General features: G+C 39.5%; 1 protein-coding gene across 5 annotated transcripts in view; it reads left to right on the forward strand.

Moving 5' to 3' along the window:
* Positions 1–19,525, forward strand: part of LOC136429829 (fidgetin-like protein 1) — a 119,195-nt gene that overhangs the window by 32,737 nt on the left and 66,933 nt on the right. Inside the window, exon 1 of one of the 5 annotated variants that reach the window (XM_066419826.1) lies at positions 884–1,075. The exons of the other annotated variants lie outside the window; for them this stretch is intronic. The gene's annotated coding sequence lies outside the window, so the exon portion shown is untranslated. Of the gene's footprint in view, positions 1–883; positions 1,076–19,525 lie in introns of those variants that run through there. 5 annotated transcript variants of the gene reach the window in all.

Genomic DNA, 19,525 nt, shown 5'->3' on the forward strand with positions numbered 1-19,525 from the left:
GTGGGGATAGTAGAGTGATTTTGGCGATGTTTTATATTTTAAAACTTGTTGTCGTAAGGAGTTTATAATTTAGACATCAGGGGTGTTTGAAAGGTTTTTGGCAGGGGCGGTTTGCCGTGCCTTGAATTCCTCTCTAGCAATAGTGTTTTGCAGGAAGTATTTAGAAAAACAGCCAAGCCAGGTTTGTGTTATGTAAATTATTCCATTCACACAGGGCCCTAGTGGCAGGGGGCCCAGCCCTCTGTCTGCCAGGGGCGGAATCAAATCAATTAAGTCCCTGTAGACACTCTCCAAGCAGATGTTGGGGGAGATACCTTTTGATCGACCTGCTTTTTTACAGCTGTCACATCAGAAGAAGGTAACAATTTCCCCCTCAACCCCTGCTTGGAGAGTAGTACTTAGTCAAGGAGGGTTTGGTATCAACTGTTAAAGAAACTTAAAGACAGCTTCTGTAGATTTGAATTTGAGTTAGAAACTTTTATGTCTGAAGTTGAATTTAAATTCTGAAATTTGAGTTCTAAGATTCAGGCCCTGAAAAAAATGTGTCTCTTGATTATTTGCTGAATTGGCATACATGCATATGCTAGGTTTTCAAAATAGTATTTAAAAGAATTGTTAAATGAAATTACTAAAAGCATCCCCCCCCCAACGTCTCAAATTCACCTGCAGATATTTACAGATATTTCATTATCGTAAACAGTACTGGATATGCGTTCTAACGATACATAATTCTATACAACAATTGATTGAATAATAACAGACGTTATTGATCAAATGTGAGTTTCCGAACTTTTTGCAGTACTTGTACTATGGGTCTTGTACCGTGGGTATGACTAACAGGTTGCTGTTTTACATCGGCCCGCTTGGGAAGCATGCCAAGATAACTCCTGGAATCTGATCCTCCTACCAAAATGTTTTGCAGGGATTGAAAGGGGCTTATAGGTGTTACTGCCTACTGATTTCTACTGTAGCAAGTGTCGTCAGGAAAAGGTATACTTTTTGCCTCATGACAATGGGTAAAAATGCTTGTAGGGATTTTACACTTTCTGATGTAAACAAAAATTCTCCGGGAAAGGTAAGATATACATTTGTTTGATAGCATACCACGACAAGTTGTATGCCTTTTACCATGAGGTGTACTGAGCCATTTTAATTCACTGTTAATTGTATCCGGCCCGTTATAATGTTGATAAATTATTTGCGAGACGTGATTGTTTGTTTTAATTCTACTTATAATTAGCACAATATTTGTTATCCTGAGTTCATCGTAAAGCATTGTTGGCAAATTCTTCCCAACGTGTAGTCGAATGCCAGATTGTCAATGGATGTCCATTTGTGTTGTTATTCGCAGTGCAGAAACTTAAAAAAAAGGAATGCTCATCAATTTACCATTAAGCATTGCTGGCCCTCTTACTAAATATAAGCATTGCCAGGTCCCCCCATGCAGACCCTAGTACTACAAATGTATGGCGGAAATGTTGACCCCAAAACCCCCAAACTCATGTCTTTTGTTTCTTATGTGTGTGTATAACAAGTATGTGAATGAATGTGTAATTATCTAAAGTTGGTCATGTTACCACCTGCTGAGGAAAAATCAACAAAGTGATTGGCTTCACCTGGCCTTCTCTTATTGGTTGAGCACGAGAAAGCGGTTGGTTTTTAAAAGTCAACTGTATTGCCTTCCCGGACAGGAGTTTCAGCTGTGTGTCAAAGCTGGCCTCCTTTCTGTACCGAAACAATGTTCCTTTTGTCCTAGTTTCTCTATGAATAGATCCTTATTGAGGGAATAAGAATATGGTGAACTTAGTGACAACAAGGCAATCAGAGATGGCAGACATCGCCCCCTAACCCATACTCATGCTTCGTGATCCCTTCCAGTCCCACTGACTAAGATAGTAGCTTTGAGGATGTATGGGAAAACTGCATTGTCACTGAATCATTGTGTATATTGGGAATATCAGAAACATAGACAGACAGATAAGACAGACAGACAGACACTGAAACAGACAGACAGACAAACACTGAGACAGACGGACAGACAGGCAAGCCAAATTTAGTTCTTAACTCCCTGAGGTTGGAGTATCATGGGTAAAAGACACACTGCTTAAAATTCTTGGGGCCTCCCGTCACTGGCTCTGCACATCTGCTTGAAGCCAAGTTTGTATGTTGTGTTGGCCTGAGGTAGACCATTATGTCTATGTGGACAAGCTGATGCTACTTTAAACACCCATGGTACATGTTTGAAATAATGTCAGGTTGTCCGCATAGGCATGTCTGGCTTTATTGTGACAGTCTATCATTAAAGCAAACATGTTTCTTGAATTTCATATTTAATAGTTGTAGCATTTGGTAACAGTTACCGTAAACCTTACATATACTGTACTTGAAAGTTGTGACCACTATTCGTCACTAACAACTCTTTTGGTGACAGTGTCGAATTCAGTTCATTATTTTTGTGAATCGGCTATTTCTGATATACAGTACAGTCCGACCTGCCCAAGTAGACCACTCAAGGGACTGATAAAATTTGGTCCATTTGGACAGGTGATTACTATAGACAGGTAAAGGGACCACAAAAAAGTGGTCATGTTGGCCAGGTGGTCCTTATGTAGAGGTGGTTACTTTTAGTACAGGTTTGACTGTACTATCATTGTTTATCCAATGCTAGCGAAGGTTGCTCTACTCTAACTGAAACCTCAGCCATAATTACAATGTACATGACCCATAATCCAGTCCATCAGTACCATATCCTGGTACATGTCATGTCGGAAACATACAGTCAGATAAAACTTATTTCCCCCTGTCATTTACAGTTGTTGGAGTGGAGGAAAATGCTATCAGCACGGCTTGATTAGATGTTGTTACCTTATCTTGGTGAACAGTTTCGTAGCTGTCAGTGTGTGGAAGTGTTATGTGTGTTGTCATGTGTCTGGGCTGTGTTACCAGAGCAGGATACAGGAGAAATTTGTCCCTGTCAACTTCTTGTAGTTCTACCAGTGAGTTTTCTTTGAAAATCGCAAGGCTTAAGTGTCGAAAGTAAGGTTTATGATAATGATAATAGCCTTTTATTTTGCTATTTTTTTTTACCTTCGCTTTGTGTTTGTTTGCGTGTGTACATGTAAATGTGGATTGTCTTTGGTAGGTGGGTAGGACTTGGTGAGACCTCAAAATGATTAGATTTTGAGCCCCTAACAACTCTGTATGGTACTGCGGCAGAAATTCCAGTCTTGTCTGAATTTTTTTTATTGATTCAACAAAGAATGTTACCATCCATTATAACATAAGGTAACTATATATAAGAACTGAGAGCTTAATTTTGACAATTTATTGTTCTGTTTATATTATGTCTGGTGTCCGCACATTCAAAAATTGAAACAGCAGCTATCTAATTATACCATGTAGCAAGGCATTGAGAGATGGCAGACTTCACCCCCTTACCCATACTGCTTTGTGAGCCTTCCACCCCAAAAAAATATACAGACAAGGAGTTAAGTACAATGTACATATAGCATTAGAGTTTTGTTAATATATAGTGTTGAGAAAATATTTTTGTTATGAGATTAAATCGATATTACAATTATAGCTGCATCTCATCACAATTCGTACCACATGGCAAATATATGTATCTTAATACAGGATATCCCTTAAGATACAATGAACATACCGTTCAAGTTTTGTTACACTATGAAAAAAGACATTTTTGTGATGAGATTTAATCGATTTTGTAATCATAACTGCATCTGATCACAATTCGTACCACATGGCAAATATATGTATCTTTATATAAGATCTCTCTTCCCCTTGTCAGCTGAAGCCTTCACAAGGCAGCTCGGCGAAAGTCCCGCGGGTAGCTTTGATGTGAACGCGTATGTTGATCGGTTTTGATGCCGCAGTTCTTGGTGATGGTTTCAGAGCCAGATTGAGTTAATTGGTAGTAAGGCAGGTGATTTCTCCAAATTAGGCACAGGAAAATAGCCACATCCAAATAAGGAGATCTAGGATCAGTATATTGTGGGGTACCCTAGGACAGGTCATGTTTTAGAAATGAAAATGTTTCACTGATCAGTGATCTGCTCAAAAGTACCTAGTTTGTACATGATTGTACATGTATGGGTCTGTGATTGGGAGGGAGAATTAGTTTCAAATGTTTCAATTTTTTTATATGAAGAATACAATTATAGACTGTCTATATTAAGATCACGTACTTTTGTATGCTGTACGGTATGTTTGAGATATTTTGGGTTATCTAAGATGCATTGAAGTTCGCGTTGGTTTAACATTCAAGGTTTTTCCGGTTACCTCTTCACTGTAAACTTAATTAAAACCACTACGAAAATGCTTGGTCTGTCTTAAGCCTGCCTACCACCTTGTTTCATCCTCAAAGTTCAACTTAAAACCACTTTCAATACTCCATTTTCTACCTACCACGAAATTCAGTCATTGCAAACTTAAATGCATTTACAGTACTTCTTTTTGAACACTACTCATTAGTGTTTAGAAATATGCAGATGAAAATATTAGATATTTAAATAGAAAGTATAAAGAAATACAAAAGTCTGACGTTGTTACAATCTATAAAATAATGCTTTGTTTTATGTTAACATCAAGCAGCTGTGGATGGATCCTTATGATATTTGGTAGGTGGGTACAAGTTTTGAAAACAAAGGTCAAGTTCCATAATTAATGGGCCTCCTAGCGACTTTCTATGGTACTGCAGCGGAACTGGTTTCATTATCTTTTTCTATACTCTTTATATTGACCCCAACGGACCAACATTGTCATCACTTTGACTTTAAAAACTCCTACATCGTTCTATTCATATATCTCGGACACTCATGCCCCGGCTTTGAAACGTGACAGATACGTCTCAAGGTATCACATTAAGAATATGAAAACTGCATATATACAGACAAGAAATTATACAGCCATAGCTTAATGGCTTCTTGAAGTCTACATCAAAGACTGGGTGCTGGCCAAAGACCGGTTTACTTCTTTGCAAAATCTCTCTGGCGAGAGGTAAACTTGCGGGCAGTATGCGGGATCATGTAGCCGGGAGCACTTGCAAGGGCCTAACAAGCTCCCTTGGGCAGCCCGCATGTCAGACACAATAAGTGCAAGGGGCCCACTTGTCAGAGCACAAGAAAGTCTATGATTCAGTAATATGTACTTTAAGCACGCGAGGGGTTACACTACAAGAATGGAGAGGCAAGGATTAAGTGCTCGCTGTCTCAGCTTCCTTTAAGAGAATTACGTGGAGTGAAAGTGCGGCAATAAAGTTATAAAGTTCTCTATAGCATGTTCTTGGTTGAAGACACTGTATGGTTCTGGATACAGTTCACCATGAAAGTTATCAGTTGTCAGGCTTGCTAATTGGATGCGAGGTTCCCAAAATGAGTCCATATAACGAGTCCATCCTTGAATTTGAAAATAATGAGATTGGACGTCCTTGTTTGAGACCGTTATTAATGAGGCCACTGGTAAAACTAGAAGTTCTACTTGTTTGAGAGAAAAATACCTTTGGGGGTGGATTCTTAATGTTTTATTGCTGCTTCTTACTGTTACTGCACTGCAGTAATTTTTACCTTCACGAAAAATGGGCAGTGTCAGGGTAAAACATAGGCATACTGTTACCATATCATTATCAAGGTCAACATTCAAGACCAAACGATGAAGAAAAAATATGAAACAAGTTTTTGAAGTGTTAAAAGTGTGTGGACGACGAAGGTTAGACATCCACTGGAATAAAATAAATGGTTCAATGCCTGTTTTATGACAAATCTTGCTAGAGGTGTCACTGATGAAATGTAGTGTGGATGCTACATGTACCCGAAATGTCTTACCATTTTCTAACATCTATCCAATTGGTTGGGTGACTGTTACCTTGTGTGCTTCAGATGTGTGTTTTTACCATTAAAAGTTTGCTGTCCACAATGTACAAGAAGGTAAAATACACATACATATACATGTATGCCTAATGAAAAAGAGCATCAAATTATCTATTTAACAATTAATCTATCTGTCAAATTCACCACATTTGTGGATGTGGCATTGATGACAAGTGATCATCACCTATATTGTGTCATCTCTGCCCCCCTCCCCCTATGGAGACACACTGGGCAGCACCCCTCCCCTACAAAACTTAGTTTGTTACGCCTTTGACTCCTACCGTATTCCACGACACAACGTTCCATCAATCACCGCTCCCCGGTATGCCAGACCAACCCAAACGGGGCGTGGTCCCGTAACCGTGACAACCAACCTCTCCCTCTCCGAGTTACAGGAGGAACCCTTCCCACCTAATCACCGTTGTCAGCAACTTACGGCCTAAATGATGTACTGCCTCCCAGCCCCGTTATTGAGTTTGCAGAAATGCCAAGACGACAATGAATCACTTCCCCGGTACCTTTTTCTCATTACTTGGTTTAGCGTAGCAAGGAAATCCGCCGGCGCTCTAATTGGCAGTGGGTAATTATGTCGCTTCCACCAATCGGACGACACCTATTCATCATTATAGATGTATATGAAGGTTAAATAGTCCTGGGATGACGATGAATCAACTCCGCTTTCATGAGGTTATTATCTGGTTTGTGCTGGGATAAGGCTAATAGAAACTAGCTGCCTCTGACGGTTCGCTTGTGTCCCCCGCTCACAAAAGCCAGATCCAACCCTAATGGGGAATCTTACAAGTGTCAGCAGCTCGGTTTATAAATTTCCACCATGATTGCTCCTCGCTGGAAGTTGCCAGAGAGTGGAAATACCTCGTTAAGTGCCCATTAAAGGTGGACGCCCGTCTTTCACCGTTAAAAGTGTTGTCGGGCGTCACCCGAAGGCTTCTGGAAGACACCTGTGCTCTTAAGAGAGTCGGAAAACGACTTCCGCATGAACTTTTGTTTCTCTTTGTACCTCGTAAAATCAAGTGATCAGAAAACTCCTGTTAGGAACTAATCATTTTTTGATTTCCCCACAGCAAAAACAATTTCGTACAAAAAGTTATAACGCATCTATCAAGATTAGATGGTGTGGGCATTCTATTGTCAAATGCAGTAGTTCTATCCATTGTTCAATTGTTCCATAGTTAGGAAACTTCTAGTGTTACAACTCTTTGTAATTGGATTTGGTAAATACATGTACATGTGTTCAACATTGTCACTGTATTATAAGGAACTGATAGTAATTCTTGATATGAACAACTACAAATGTTGACACATGTAGAATGGTGGGTATCAACTCTTTTCTGAAACTGTCTCCCTATTTCAGACTTTAAGTCATGTCCACTAGATGTAGGGGCCTATACACACTCTGCCACTCGCAAGCGTCAAACCTCTTCTCGTAAAAAAGACAACAACACACTTATCGAGAAGAGTAGGGGTGACCCGGTGTGCTTGGTAAAAAAACATGAGCTACATAACAAAACCGCATTGCACTATTGCTAGCTACTTGAAAAAGCGATATGCTTCATTTCAATTGAGGATGACTGCTTTACCAGTGAGAATGTTCTAGATTTCTCAGAAATACTCTAAGATTGTACTTTGCAATTGAAAGGTGACAAAATAGATTTAATTATTTATATATCAATCTTTAGGGTGGTCCCTTCAGTTAACTATGTAACTGATACTGATACTGTAACTAGAGTTAAAAAGCATTCTTTTAAGGTGCACTATAAGATGAGGATGTATTTTCATTGGAAAGTTAGAATATTTCAGCTAAATATCAGTCTCAGAATGTCAACCTGAAGTCTAATCAAAGAAAATGTATGGTTGATAGGCTTATAGAGAAACTATGCACATTCAACTACTCCGGCAGTTTTCAACACGTTTTCAACAGTGCTTTGTTATAGGGGGATGTACAGCTGTTAGCCCTCTGTCACAGTTTGTACTTTGGGTTTAAACCTGAATCTGCAGTGACTGTGTTAGGTCTGGTGGCTGTTAGGGAAGTTGTTGTTAGCCAAAGTGCCTCTGCTTCTAGATAATGCTTCGTTATACTTGTCCTTTATTTATTACCTTCATGAACATGAAGGTATTCTTTTGTATGTGTGTGTGTGTGTGTGTGTGTGTGTGTGTGTGTGTGTGTCTGTGTGTGTGTGTCTGTGTGTTGTGTTTGTGTGCCTCAGCATATTTGTGGTCAGCAAGCTTATGAAGGTCTGGACGGATAGTGATGATATTTGGTATATGGGTAGGTCTTGGGAAAACCAAGGTCAAGATTGATTTGGACCCCCCCTGGTGGCTGTCTTTAGTACTGCAGCAGAATTTTAAATTTTTGTATCTTTTGATATCAGGAAGGCGTGGCATAATTTATGGCCCCCTAGCAGCTTTATTTCACCTGCAGCAGGTCTTGCAGCACATGGCATGAAACATGCTTAAAAAAGTTAAAGGAGTTCTTCAAGTTTAAGATGGTGACATACTCATTGATTGCATTAGACCTTGAATAGGGAGAGCCGCCATTTTTAAAGTAGCGACGGAAGTAAGGTATATTTTTAGAATTTGTTTTTTTAGGAAAAATCCATGCCACTATTAGAGTTGACATACATGTGCTTGTTTCATAGAAAAAGGGTTGCTTTATCTATCTATCCAAGGTGCATAAATCAAGATTAGAACCCAAAGTACTTCATGTCAATAACAATGATGATTTATAATTATCAAGGAGGCATCAAAAGTTGCATTGGATTCTGCATTTTTATAAACCTTATGGAAACAGAATTGTAAATCATACTATATCTGTAACCAGTCCGCAAAGTACTGAGTTGTAACTATAGACTAGATTGTTTTCAAATTTGTTTGTATGTAAGAAGTCTCTGAGTCTGACTGGCTGAGCACTTAACTTTGCAGTCTATGAATCTGTTAGGAAATTGTAGCCTTTGCAATAGAACTCTCGAAAATATTGGCCGTTTTTCTTGCAATGAGCAAAACATAGATTTGGCTTCCCATTCCATGGTAGTGGAGGACAGAAGATATATACTATCATATAGGTTTGACAGCATCAGATGTTATTGAAAATATGAATTTGTTTCTTGGTTGTTAGAGCTATAAAGTATAGATGTGTCTTCTAGACAATAAAAAAACTCAAGCTAGATATGGTTTCACAATTGAAAAGGGTTGGAAAGATAGAAATTAACAGTTAATATAGCTAGAATTTTAAGACATTGGCTAGAAAAAAAGGTAAGGTTTTCACTTTGAAGACAAAGCCATTTTTGCAGTGCTCAGCCCTTTCCCCCTTATTTTCATCATACGCGGATAATTAAGTTACAAGTTCAGATTTATAACTCCTGCAGTTATTGGACAGGAAGAGATTATATCGGGATGTATAATTGTGCATCAATTACCTCAAACAAAGTTACATCCCTCTCCACTCCACGTCAGGGCTCCACTCCCACAGACGAAAGTGATAATAATTTGTCAAACTCCGACGTTAGAGAGAATGATGGTTTTTCATTACAGCCTTTTCATTACTTTCTGGCTTAAACAGTGGTAAAGAATTTGTATTAGTCTGTCAATGTAAAGAGGGGCCTTGACTGTTGGAACAATATTTCACCGTCAGTTGTAATCAGGCGTTCGCTCGGTGTATAGTGAGGAAAATTAACAGCACGAGTGAAGCAAATTCAGTTTGCTCGTCTGTGCGCATGATTAATGAAATATGTATTTCAAATTGTCTCCCGGAGAAGTAAGTCCGCGCCGCCCCTAATAAAAAGACATTAATGCGATTGAATCCATAGGTATATTGCATCGGCAGTCGCCTGAAGCGACAGTGTTACTGATCGCTCTGTTAGGGTGACACTTTGCCCGGCCCTATGAATGAATTTTCGCAGCGGTATTTATTCTGCGACTAGGATATCCCTTCCAATTCCTGTAATTCCGCCCATTTGTCTTTTGTCAAGGAGCCGGGGCGGAATTGTGCGTCGGCAGTGGATACGGAATAATCACCTTTTTCCGTTTGGCGAGGGAGTACATATCCCACCCCTCCAGGGGACGACGACACAATATTTGCTCAAGGCAGGAATTAATGGAAATGCAATTGCTGTGCCAGATTCGCGGCGCTCAAGCCCCCTTGTTTGCCGAAATGATATTGTGCGAGCTAACAGCACGAATTTATAGAACACACACAATCACGCCATTAATTTACTCCAAGACAATACCGAGGGTAAAGAATCGCGTAGCGCCTTGTCGGCGGCTGTTATAATTGTGATGGTATGTTGCGCGGGAACATATGTCATCTTTTTCCAAGTGCCTTCTCTTTGATTAACGAGTAATCCAATTACCTCAGATGTAGGATGTTCCTAATCCTGGTAGATGCCTGTAAAGAACAGCGAAGAGGCAAGGCTCATGTGAGATCTGTTTTTTTACCGTAGTTTTGCCAAAGGCAAATGTAAAGATAAAAAAGCACATCTTAGATAAGAGCTATCTATCTCCATTTGTACTTTAAACAATCCATCTTGGGATTTTTTTTTTTTTTTTTGCAAAGGATGTTATGTTTTTTACTGGTGCTGTTTTCGAAATAGGATATATGTAACTTTTAAAGTTCTACATGTCATGTAGTACTTTCAGGACTTTTAAGGTGTTTGATTCACTGAACTGAACAAGCAATTAAGGATTGATATTTAATACATGATGTCATTAACTTTTTTTCCAACACAAGAATCAGCACCTGAGCTTTGATTGATTCTACATATGGATAAACATGATTTTTGGTTTAAAGGTAGACTGCATTAATAGTACAGTATATTGTATTGTCTGAGAAAAGTTGTTAGAGTTTGAGCCCCCTATCAGTTTCCTTTTAACTGCAGGGGTTTTGTTTCAGATATTATATATTTATAGGTATATAACTAACAGTTACTGTTTGGAGAGTATAAGAAGTTGCGTTCTATGCTTTATGTCATACCAGATGCTTTATGTCATACCTGATACGGATGTTCCGGACCGTGTGATAACTATCCGTATCACATAGGGTTCGGGAGTTGTATCACACAGACTTCCATAGAATATTTCGAATGCATTTCGAGCGTGTCGGTAGCGCCGCCGCCGCAAATTCAAATACCGGATTCGTAGGTTGGAATCAATGTTGTTACAGTTTTTTGTTCGAGGACACAAAACTCCCTCAATTTCTGGCGCATTACGCATTGACATGTGTGTTTTCACGGGTGGGCATGACATAAATAAAATACAACACTGTGTATTCCGCATCACCCTCGGTCCCAACCCTCCCGCGGGTCGGATCGCGGTCGGGCTGGTACCTCGGGTGATACGGAATACCCCGTGTTGTATTCTATATGTATTGATCTGTATCAGACCATATTTGTCTCTACATGAATTGGTGATCACAAATCCTGATAGATTTATTGTACGCCCCGTCAATAGCACAATAGATCGCTGATTTATTGTATGGGAATTAGAGCTTGCAAAAGAATTCACTGAGATAAATTGCGCAATCAACTCTGCTGTCATTTCTAGGTAAGCTATCACTACCGAGCAATCAGTTTTGTCAAATAGTCTGTTGTACTTTCGGTGTGTTAAAACAATGTACTCGGTCAGATAGGTGTGTTAAAGTGGCGTCTCATGGGATGAAATTAGCAATGAACGTACTGTCAAAACTACCTTGGAGTACCACTTACTAGTAGGGGACCGATTTGAAATCTGGTCTGTGTGGACAGGTGGTCACTTTAAACAGCATTCTTAATGCTTGTGTGAATGGGAAAAATTATCAAAGGGACCACCATAAACTGACATTGGCCAGGTGGTCATGGAGAGGTGGTCACTTGTACAGGTTTGACTGTATTTTGTATGAATGAGTTTCTTGTGGAAAGTATCTCTTAGTTTTACAATACAGTGTTTTAAGATTACTTTTCCTTCACACTGAATTAGGATAGACCTCACATTGTTTTAAGAATCATGAGCAAAAAGCACCCACCAAGTGTGAAAAATAACGAAAAAAGGTGTGCTAATTTTCTGATCTGTGTACTATCACATATTCCCTCACAGTGTCCATGTAGATATTGATTTGATGGTTTGAATGTTGTACAGTACAAAATCAAATACAAATGTATGTGCACCTTACATTTTTCCAAGGATGTCTAGATACATGTAGGTTTATAGTCCCTCTTGATTTCAAGATATGTGTGTGTTTCAATCTTGATTATCATACTTTATTGTTATAAATATAATGACAATGATGCTCAAAGTAGGCTAAATGTATTGACTTAAGTAAAAGTGTAGAGAGGTTGTGCTATATTCTATTTATACCTTCCCTCTTAAAACATATGTAGACAACTTTACATTTATCTTATGAGTAAACTAGACATAAGGCTGTCTTTTAACAATGTATTTATAATAAATCATGTGGTCTTGAATATCCTCGGTCATGGTTCGAGATGTGTCCTTTAGCACATTGAAGGTTAATAATAATAACACTCTCTGCCACAAATCTTACCAGCAGTCCATATATTTGCCCAACCTGTTCCATAGCGGATAGGGTTGTCATTTTCCTTGGAATTGAGAGAGTCATTCTGTGCCAATTCAAATGGAATATTGGCCGGAATTGCTATCTGGTATAGCTGTTAGTTGGGTCGGGGGATACCGTTAGAATCGCTCTTCAAAGCTTCAAATACTATAATGTTCCACTTGCCACATACTGTTTGAAAATGTGATCATTGTTTTTCCCCTTAAGAATATTTTTTTCGGCCTACCGAGTCATTTGATAGCTGTCTATTATAATATTTCTTGAATATAGGCGAGAATGTAATTTAATGTCCTCAGACCATTTTTTGTAGATATTCAGTGGATTGTGTGGGATTCATCCCAAGAACAAGGCAATCAGAGATGGCAGACTTCAACCCCTTACCCAAACTGCTTAGTACAATCATGACTGTATATCCCAAATGCAGAAACACAAAGAGACATACATGTATCTAAAACAATACTACAAATAAGTCCATAAAAAGTGTATTTAACGGTTTTATGATTCAATGCCATGATTTTGTAAATGACAAAGATGAACATTGGCATAAATGTTGTATATAGCTTGGCCATGTTAGGATTTTCCTTTCTTTTTAGGTAAACGTCATCGAAATACACATGTTGCTACATCAGTGTATAATATGAAAGTGTTCAATAGTCACTGGAGAACTTTATTTCTAGATCATACCTGATTCTATGCTACTGCCCCCCCCCAACAACAAGATGGTACAATTTACTACAAACATATGTTCTAAAAAGGCCTGCTACCGTAAGCACCAAAAATTTGGATTATTCCATTTCTGCACCTCTGTGGGGAGTCCAACATCATGTTTAAATGGGTTTTTCATCAAGTTCTGTGACCTTGACCTTGCCCTTTAATAAACACAATATTTATAGCATGAGTGATGGTTTCATATTGCGACATATATTAGCTTATGATCTATAATATTATGGCACATGGACTTTAGCTTAATACAGAATGGCTGATCTTTGATACAGAGAGATCTGGTGTTATGAAATTGAAAAAAGAAAACTAACACTTTGCAACTTAGGCTCATGATAAAAAGAGATCTTATGTTATGGAATAACAAAAAAAAGTGTTTTCTACTTCGTGAGTTTGACTCATTAAAAAATTGAGTCTACGAAAAGAATGCTACAAAATTATGAATAACAATAATTGTTTGGGGGAAAAAATCAACTGTTACGAGTAGCTGAAAATTTTATGGATGGACAAGCATATTATTGATAACTTTATTGATCTCTTTGAGTTACTTATTCATATTTTTAAAAATCTTTTTCAACAAAAGGTTTGCCCCATGGTTAAAAAGATGTTGATTTAAATTGTGCAATTGGATCTACTTTCAGTGTCCAGTTTGAAAGTTTGTTAAATATCATCAATACATTCAGGTACTAATCCGATAGAGCAAAATCAAATAATGATTATTTTGTAAAATCAAACCTTCACCAAAAAATAGTTACTGCCAAAAAATACTTTTTGATAGCTTTTATGAAGTGGAGCCCCTAATGTAACCTATTAGTATTATCCATCGTTACAGCTATAGGATCTATATGATAATAAACGTGACATGAAAATCTGTGTTACGTTAACAAAACATGTCTGAGATTATGCTATCTAGGTGTCCTATATAGACACAACATGTTCCCCGGCATTGCCTGGATTATGAGCACAGCACTGATATCCTTGTAGTGTGCCAGTCAATATAGGTCTGTCATAATAAGATTGTCTTTGACACTTCATATCCTTTAATTCCTATCATGATTTCCAATTATGCTTCAAACAATATGAAGGTGACATGAGTCCTCGGTGGGACGTTTTGATCAATCGCTTTAACGGGGAGCCCTGCGCAGCGTCTGTGACTAAACACGGAAGATTTTGTCGGATTTCATTACCTCACCGTGGCAGCGACTAATTCTCGCGATGGATAATATTGCTTTGCCTGCGCGGGAGGGTGGTTACAGGTCCCGTGCCATAAAAGACGTTACGCCGTTTTTTTATTCCTCCGGCTTTGGTAGAGAGGGGAACGCGATCGCTCGCTCATTTCCATCTTGTGCCAGACGTGTTTGTCATATGCCTCGTTTTGAAGGACAGATACGATCACGCCTCTCGGTGCACGCCTGGGAAGCCCCGACGCTAGATAAGTCTGCAGAGGAGCTAATCACATAGTACGCTCCGCACCGGTGGCTGGGAGTGTGGTACGCTCCCCCCGCCTGCTTCCAGGCGGGTCCCAACAGTACCGCGGAGCATACGGGATGATGGTTTGCGAGATAGCCACTGATCCGTGAGGTAATATTGCATGGAGTGAGAGTATCTCCTGGCTGTCAGTCCTGCCCACCATGTATGATAGATGGCACTGCCGAGAACACAACAGTGGGAGGCCCAGGTGCGCCCAAGACTTCCCGGTCATTCCGAGTTCTGCGTACGGAACGTGGGGAGAATCCCGCAAAAACGAAATCTCCCAGCCCATTGCTCCGTACGATGAACGGATGTAAAGAAAAGGATGCGAAAAAAATAAATCTGATGTTAGATAATCAGAAGTTGGTTACTGTTGTATCGAAATGGGAAAGATACATTACATGGAATATGGTTGAACTTGGCGGAAAATTTAGTCGACGTTTATCCGGCAGAGTTCAAGAGACTTTGGGAGGATTTTTGCATAGTTATTGCCTTGCTCGTGTGGCGTGACAAGCCTGACATTTCTAAGGTGGTCAGTTGTTAAGTATTTTAATTTCATATTTAACGCACACTCATCTTGCCATGATTGATAAGACCGTCAAAACGTTGGTGCCAGTTGCCAGTGTATCGCGCGGCGTATTCGGGGTGTGGTAGACCGTGTTATAAGATGCCTGCCCCCGAGTACGCCGGCAAACAATCTGACATTTCCCGGGATGGAGCAAGCAGAATACTATATCTGATTGGTATTTGATCATATATCGAACATCTTGTAAAGTGCTTAAATTCAAAGCTCCTTGGGACCGTGATGTGTTTTTCTTGCAAATTTTCCAGCCCAGAGGAACTCGGATGCCCCGGGGACCTCGCAGCGGAGTAAGAAGTGACTTTTTCGGATGAAGAGACCCGAAAAGACCTTACTTAATAAAGATGCTTCCCCTCGAAGCCCGGTTTCATCCCGTTTCCTTCTAAATGGTAATTAGCTGGGTGTTATTGATTCGACGGTTTCTGTAATTTGGTGGGATCAGGCACCTAAGCTTGCGCAACTGTTGGGGAAAACTCGGTACAAGTCGCGATCAATGGGGGACGATCGCCGGCATATTGGACGGGAGCAAGGCTTTCTGTGATGGACAGCTGTCACTTTGGCCCGGCAGGAGGCATTGATTATCATTTAGACAGGATAAGACGCCCTACCTGCGCGGAATGATTGATTTAAGGGTGTGAGATGGGGGGATGGAATGGATATGATGGGAACATGCTACATAAGCTCTGTAATCTTTGACACTTTGTCAGATATGTATGTGTTCTGCCTTTAAGGATGTACACATATATATATGTTGAACCTATATGGTATGCTTTTCATTCTTATCCTTGTATATGGTCTAATATTCATATTCATCTGAAGTACAGCCCCCCCGTTTGAGTAATGAGGCTGTTGCAGTGCCTTTTCATGTGCTCAAGGCACCTCCTCGATCACGGGACTCCCATTTTACATCCCTTCCCAAAGACAATTGCAGCTCCAACCAGGATGCCCTTCCTGGATTTGAACCGGGATCTCCAAGTTACCAACTAATTAGAGCCAGAAGTTCAACTCTGACTCTGAGGCTGCTACCAGTTGAGCTACAGGGACATCCTAATCGAATTGTTTCCATTCAAAACTGAAAGAGAATTTTTTCTTTTGTTATTGTTTTCTAAACAATTGCGGAATTATTCTAAGTCACAAAATAATGTGTATTTCGTATCCTAAAAGCAATAAAAATTCTAATTTACCCCATATGAATGTGCAAACACCTTTTTCTGCCTTCACAGCCCTTTTCCCCTCAAAGTAACTGGTATCAAACTGAACTTTCCGCAACAAACTGAACTTTCAACTACAAACAAGTGCTACCGATTTTCCTTTATCCCTTTATTAGGTTAAGGAGACAAGTCCCAATAAGACAGAGCCATGGTTCCAGCCCTTAAGTATTGGACTTCCTGCCAATAGGTCTGTCAAGAAAACTTTCTTGTCTATTAACACAACTTTTCTTGCCAGCAACTTTTCGTCACTTTTAACACCTTATGGGCATGGTGTCCCATCTTTCTAAACTCAGGGAAAATTAGCAAACTGAAGACGACATAATGGTTAGATGACAGTGACATGAAGCAATAGTCCCAGTTCTCACCTAGCCTTGTTTGACAAGTCAAGCAATAACTATCATTACATGTAATAGCACAATGGATGTGTTTCATTATACCCACCCCACAGGTTGCCCGCGCTCGCTAACCCCGAAGTTTTACCTCCAGGTGTATCGCTCTCGCGCCTAACGGATCCGGATCCCGGGACGCTTATCGTTAAGTTGCCGGCGTTATCGTCTGGCCGATCCTTTGCTGCATGCTTGTCCTTCAGGTTGTTGAAACTCGGGGATGTAACACTTAGATAATGTTACAGATCACTGCTCTGACAGGATTGGAGAAATTTAGTGGCCTATCAGAGATGGCGGAGGAGGGATGCTTATCTAGCAGGGCGCTATTGAGGTGCAGACGTCCTCCCCCTAACGAGATTAACCGACTCAATGCAGCACCTGTTCTCGGGGACTACAGATGATCCTTCGCGGGAAACGAACAGGAATTAGGGTGCTCAGAACGGGAGATTGTAGCGTATCTGAAAAAAGGTTATCCGGAAGGTCAGCGACAATACATACATGTTTTTCGCAGAGCAGATTGCTTGGAGCACGGGAACTTGGGGATGTCGTACTTGTCTGTAGGTTTTATTTTTTTTATTTTTTGAACTCGGAGAGTAGAGATGAGCTGTGGCGTCCGGGGAAAAAGAGCGGGAATCGGGAAATGGGTATACGGAGCCGGTATGATGAATGGGGAGGATGGTACTTTTATGGATGGGGGATTTGACGTGGCTTGGTACCGAAGTAAAAGCTCTCGCTAGGCCGTACTCAACACAAGATCACCCACGGGGGAGGGAGGGGACTTTGCGAGCGAAGAAGGCTCAGCGTCTAACCAGTAGGCTGGGATGGAAGAGAAGCAGTTAGTTTGATGGATGGCCGTGTCTCTTGGCTGTAGACCGCCTGGCAAAACCTGGTGGAAGCCCAACCACCATTACAGCATCAGCTTGTAATCTAGTCGATAGCTGCAGATTTGTCGGCACTTCAAGTCCAGAAATTTGCACCGTTTTCTTGCTGGTACATGTATGTATAGCGGTATGTAATGGACTTACAAAATATCATGGAAGACAGGAGAAAAAAAAGATTAATTTGACTTCTTGGTTCTGAGAAATATCTTAAAGTCAGATTTTAGCAATAGGACATAATAGAAACAAAGAAATTTAAACTTCACTCTTCAGTACTATGTCTGTATTCTTTTTGAAACTGTATGTATCAAGGAACAGACTTTCTCCTCAGACTCTGTTTTCATGTTAATCTCTTTGATCATCATTTTTAGAAAATATCTAAGAATCAAAACAATGAATTGTCCTTTAAATTAGATTATTACATGGCTTTATTTTGTTCGTCCTTTTAGAATTAAGTTGAGACTCTTGGTTTTGTTGCTCCTGCGTTTCTGGAAAGATGTTGTAAGAGCTCGGAAGCACTCTAAAGTCTTCCCACATGGTAGTTTTATCAGTCTACTTTACCGTCTCTTCAAGGCTATAACTTTTTATAGGACTAAATGTTGGTTTTCAGGGTGACATCTTCAAAAGGTGACAGTTGTCTGTTCATCACTGTGTCCATAATCATGCCTGGTAAATAACAGTAAACAAAGAGGAAAATGTAAATCTCGAAAGTCGACAAAAAATTTTCATGAAATTTTTTTGGGGCAAGGCACACTTCAAGTTACAATGTACATGACTTTTATTGTAGATATTGGTAAAAGGACCTTGTTCCAATACTAAATGGTTTATTGGCTATATGAGCTTGACGTTTCAGCTGCTATAAACTTTAATGGTTGGACGGTGAATCTAGGCAAACTTTTAGGGTAGTTACCCAAGCATTCCTGTCTATAGCATATGTCACACATGTGTCATCAGCCAATAATGTCATTGCCCCCCTCCCCACATTTAAATTGGACTACCGTATTTAAAGATTTGTAATTGGTAATTTTTCCTTGAACAAGGTGATGCTACAGAATGTACGTTTCATGTTCTTTAGGTATCTCTGAGTCTGATAAAATCAGAGACATTAACTACTTGTCATTACAAATATAAGTTCTACTTTAAAGAACGAAGTATACGCCAAAGTAAAGTTGGTCTTGCCACCACCCAATTTGGATAAAGATAGTGTTCATTGTATGCTAGTTTAGACAGTTTTAACTATTAGAATATCTAATTTTACTGTTAAGATATCTTTGGAAAGCTTCAACAAAATGTTGGTACATTATAATACACACAATGTGCTCAGACAACTTTATTACTTCTATTTTTATTAATTGGATAATATTTAATTATCTGTGCCATTACTGTCATTGTAACATTAATTGTTTGAATAATTCCTACTGTAGTACACCAATGAACGAAGTAATTAGCAAATCAATCATAGCACATTCGTTAACTGATGTTTCGGAAAGGAACAAATTGATAGACAAGATGACAAGCAAGAAGAATCAATTCTAAAAAGATTGAAGGGTCTAATTATTTCAATGTGGAGAGCTTAAGAAAATAAGAATCTGAGAGGGGTATTTTGTGAAACACAACATTATCAGTCCTCTTTATAGCAATTTATTACCCTAAAACTGTTCTGATTTTTTTAACCTACAGAGCTTGAATTAACCCTCAAACCACCGTATGGGGTCAAAACTGACCCCAGTCGCATATCAACATGTGCCATTTTGACAATTCGAGTCGAAAACAAAATTCTTTCTATGAGTTTGTTTGTATATATGTTTTATAACTTCTCACAAGTTTTTACCG

This window comes from Branchiostoma lanceolatum, chromosome 3 (assembly GCF_035083965.1).
Source record: "Branchiostoma lanceolatum isolate klBraLanc5 chromosome 3, klBraLanc5.hap2, whole genome shotgun sequence".
Taxonomy (NCBI): domain Eukaryota; kingdom Metazoa; phylum Chordata; class Leptocardii; order Amphioxiformes; family Branchiostomatidae; genus Branchiostoma; species Branchiostoma lanceolatum.